We start from the raw sequence: 4571 nt of genomic DNA, 5'->3' as shown, positions 1-4571 counted from the left end.
CGACCCCACCTGGTCTTTGTAATGTGCGCTCTGGAGTCAGGCTGCCCGAGGTAGACCCGGGCTCCTACCACTTACTAGCTATGTGCTTTGGGCAAATGACTTCTCTTCTCTGAGTCATGGTTTTCTCAGGAATAAAATGGTGTGGTGATGACACCTATCTCATAGGGATAACAAAATGAAATGATTTGTGTAAGATGCTTAGAACAGTGCTTGTATTAGTGACAGCAGAAGTGCTAGGAGGCAGAGGGGGAGGAGGGAAAGGAGGCTCTGAAACCTTCCACTGTTCACCCTGCTGGGATATCACCAGCCTTTGCTTGATGCGAGCATAAATTTTAAGCATTGAGTCCAACTCTTTTCTTTCCTTACTGGCCCATGACAATTAAAGCAGTGCTGTCTCATCTCCATGAAGATCAAACACAAACAAAAACTTGAGCATTGTGTTGCTCATTTACTCTGTTCACCTAAATTTCTGCCTCTCTGACTTCTGGCCACCTATGGACGAATGAGAGGTGAACTGAGCCAGAATATTTCATTGTTGGTGTGAGAGCTTTCAGAGCTCTATTCTCTGCTGTCATGACAACCAGCAACATTCAAAATGGGAGCTACTTTGGTATTATGCTGGCTTTTGAAGGGAGGTGGTGTGGAACAAAGCACCAGCCAACATGTAATGAATATGTAGCATAAGATAGTAATAAAGATAGTAACTTTATTACAAGACACTGAGGTTTGGAGTCTGTTTGTTACTGCAGCATAATCTAACCTATCCTGTCTAATCCAGGCACTGAATTTGAGTGGCAATGCTATAATATAAAGAGGTCATCTGGATGATCCAGAATACGTTTATATCAAGTTTTTTATATTATTAAAACAGAACACTAAAATGGTCATAAACATAAAAATATTGTGGTTATATAAGAAAATGTCCTTATTCTTAGGAGATGTATTTTGAAGTGTGTAGGAGTAAAATGTTTTCATATCTGTAACTTACTTTCAAATAGTTCAGCAAAAGTGGAACAGAAAGATAGGGAAGAAGGTGAATAATTTGTAATTCTAAATGAAAGCTATATAGACTGTTCTTGACACTCTTCTGTGGATTTGAGATTTAGAGAGAAAATTATCACAGACAGCTCAGGGAGCCCCAAGAATACATCATTAGCTCTTGGTTTCAGAAGCAGCTCTTATTAGTGGGGGACACTGAAGTATTTTCAGTAAAGAAGGGGCAGGATCATATTTTCAGTCCAAAAGATCAGTCTGGCAGCAGCAGGTGAGCAACCTGCACCAGGTTTTGGCTGTGATGTAAGTCAGATTGACAGTGGGATGGGGAGGAGGCTGTGGATTTGGAACATCTGCAGGAAGCAGAGTGGACAAGGCTTGGTAACAGCTTGTAAGTGGGGGATCAGTTCCTCTCCAAAATTCAATTTAATTAATTATAATTAAGGAAAATTGAAAATTCAGTTCCTCAGCCACACTTGTCACATTTCAAGCCATACTTGGCTACTGGCATAGGACTGGACAGAGCAAATAGAGCACATATCCATCATCACAGATGTTCTCTTGGAATGTGCTGGTCTATACCTTTCCCACTTCATCATACTGCTTTCCCCACCCTCTCTCAAAGGAATCCGATGTTGTTCCCTGTTCTCTAGAAGCTCACAGACAACCAGATAACCAAAGGATTTTAATACAATGTTGAGATACAACAGAAAGATGTGGAGAGCTTTCTGTGAAACTTCAGAGAAGGAAGCAAGCATTTCTGGGAGAAAGTAGCATTAGTGGAAACTTGCTGATGACATGAAGGTGAGGAGAGGAGTATGGGGAGGCATGGCAACCTGATGGAGAAGGATCTTTGCCTGCTTGCGGGAGAGAAAGATTGAGGATGGCCTCTTGACTCTCTATCAGCCTTTCCCCAACAGATCTATAGCTTCAGTATAATCCCAGTCAAAATCCCAGCAGGTGTGTGTGTGTGTAAATTGGTAAATTGATTGTAAAATTTATATGGAAGTGCAAAAGACCTAGAATAACCAAGGTAATAGCAAAGAAGAACAAAGCTAGAAGACCTGCACTACCAGACATTGAGATCTTGTAAAAAGCTGCAGCCAATTAGACAATTTGGTACTGGTGCCAGGTGGGCCAACAGTCCAACAGATGGAACATAGGGTCCAGAAACAGATCCTCACATAGTTCATCACCAGATTTTAACAAAGGTGACACTGCAGTGCAGTGGGGAAAGGATGGTATTTCAATAAATGATCTGGGTGAACTTGGTTTCTGTATGGAAGAAAATGAACCTTCACTCATACTTCATACCATGCACAAGCATTAATTAGGGATAATCACAGACTTCAACTTGAAACAAATCAAGCATCTAGAAAAAGATATAGAAGAATGTTTCATGACCTTAGGATAGGCAAAGATTTCTTCAATAAGGCACAAAAAGCACTATTAATATGAAAGACTGATGAACTGGATGTCATCAGAATTAAGGACTTTCATTCATCAAAAGACAACACTGAGGTGCTTCCCTGGTGGCGCAGTGGTTGAGAGTCCGCCTGCTGATGCAGGGGACATGGGTTCGTGCCCCGGTCTGAGAAGATCCCACATGCCGCGGAGCGGTTGGGCCCGTGAGCCATGGCTGCTGAGCCTGCGCGTCCGGAGCCTGTGCTCCGCAACAGGAGAGGCCACAACAGTGAGAGGCCCGCATACCGCAAAAAAAAAAAAAAAAAAAAGACAACACTGAGGACTTCCCTGACGGTCCAGTGGTTAAGACTCCGTGCTTCCACTGAAGGGTGCACAGGTTTGATCCCTAGTCGAGGAACTAAGATCCCGCATGCTGCATGGTGTGGCCAAAAAAAAAAAAAAGACAACGCTGAGGGTGGGAAGGTAAGACACAGAGATGTAGAAGATATTTATCATAGATATATATTGCAAAAGACTCATATCCAGAATATATAAAAAACTCTTACAAATGAATGAGAAATGACAGACAACCCACTTTTTTGTATGGGGTAAAATACACATAATATAAAATTCGTCATTGTAAATTTTTTTTTTTAATATTTATTTATTTATTGGGCTGGGCTAGGTCTTAGTTGCTGCATGCGGGATCCAGTTCCCTGACCAGGGATCGAACCCGGGCATCCTGCATTGGGAGCACAGAGTCTTAACTACTGTGCCACCAGGGAAGTCCCATCGTCATTGTAAATTTTAAAGTATACAGTTCAGTGGCATTAAGGACATCTACAGTATTGTGCAACCATCACCTGTATCTAATTCCAGAACTTTTCCATCACCTCAAATACCCATTAGCAGTCACTCCCTATTCCCCCCTCCCTCATCCTCTGGTAACCACTAATCTGCTTTCTGTCTCTATGGGTTTGCATTTTCTGGATATTGCATATAAATGGAATCATACAACATGAGGCCTTTGGGGTCTGGCTTCTTTCACTTGGCATAATGTTTTCAAGGTTCATCTAGGTTGTGCTTCATTCCTTTTCTGGCTGAATAATATTCCATTGTATAGTTGCACTACATTTAATTTATCCTTCATCAGTTGATGGACACTTGGGTTGTTTCCACATTTTGACTATTGTTGAGTTGCTATAAACATGCGCATACAAGTTTTTGCACAAGTGTGGACGTATGTTTTCAATTCTTTCGGGATATAACTGAGAGTTGAATTGCTGGGTCGTATGGTGATTCTATGTTTAACCTTTTGAGGAACTGCCAAACTGTTTTCCACAGGAGCTACGCCTTTAGACATTCCCACCAGCAATGTGTGAGGGTTCCAAATTCCCTGCATATTTATTATTATTATTATTTTGTTCTAATGGCTATCCTAGTGGGTGTGAAATGGTACCTCATTGTGTTTTTTTTTTTTTTTTGCAGTACGCGGGCCTCTCACTGTTGTGGCCTCTCCCGCTGCGGAGCACAGGCTCCGGATGTGCAGGCTCAGCAGCCATGGCTCATGGGCCCAGCCGCTCCGCGGCATGTGGGATCCTCCTGGACCGGGACATGAACCCGCGTCCCCTGCATCGGCAGGCGGACTCTCAACCACTGTGCCACCAGGGAAGCCCACCTCATTGTGGTTTTGATTTGCATTTCCCTATTGACTAATGATGTTGAACATCTTTTCACATACTTTTTGGTCATTTACATATCTTCTTTGAAGAAATGTCTACACAAGTCCTTTCCTCATTTTTAAATGGGGTTGTTTGTATTTTTGTTGTTGAGTTGTAGGAATTCTTTATATATTCTGGATACTAGACCCTTATATATAATTTGCACCTCCCCTTCTGTGGGTAAACAATCCAATTTTTTAAATGGGCAAAAGAATTGCACAGATATTTCACAGAAAAGAATATCAAAATGACCAATAAACTCATGAAAAGTTGCTCACCGTCTTCATGAGAGAAATGTAAATTACAACCACAAAGGGCTAGCACAATATACTCACCAGAAGGGCTAAAGTGAAAAAGACTGACATACCAAGTGTTGGTGAGGAACAACGGAATCCTCTCCTTCTGTTGATACCATGTTGATACCGGGAACATGTGTTGATACCGCTTTGAAAA

This window comes from Orcinus orca, chromosome 15 (genome assembly GCF_937001465.1).
Source record: "Orcinus orca chromosome 15, mOrcOrc1.1, whole genome shotgun sequence".
Lineage (NCBI taxonomy): Eukaryota > Metazoa > Chordata > Mammalia > Artiodactyla > Delphinidae > Orcinus > Orcinus orca.
This window is presented reverse-complemented; position numbering follows the sequence as displayed.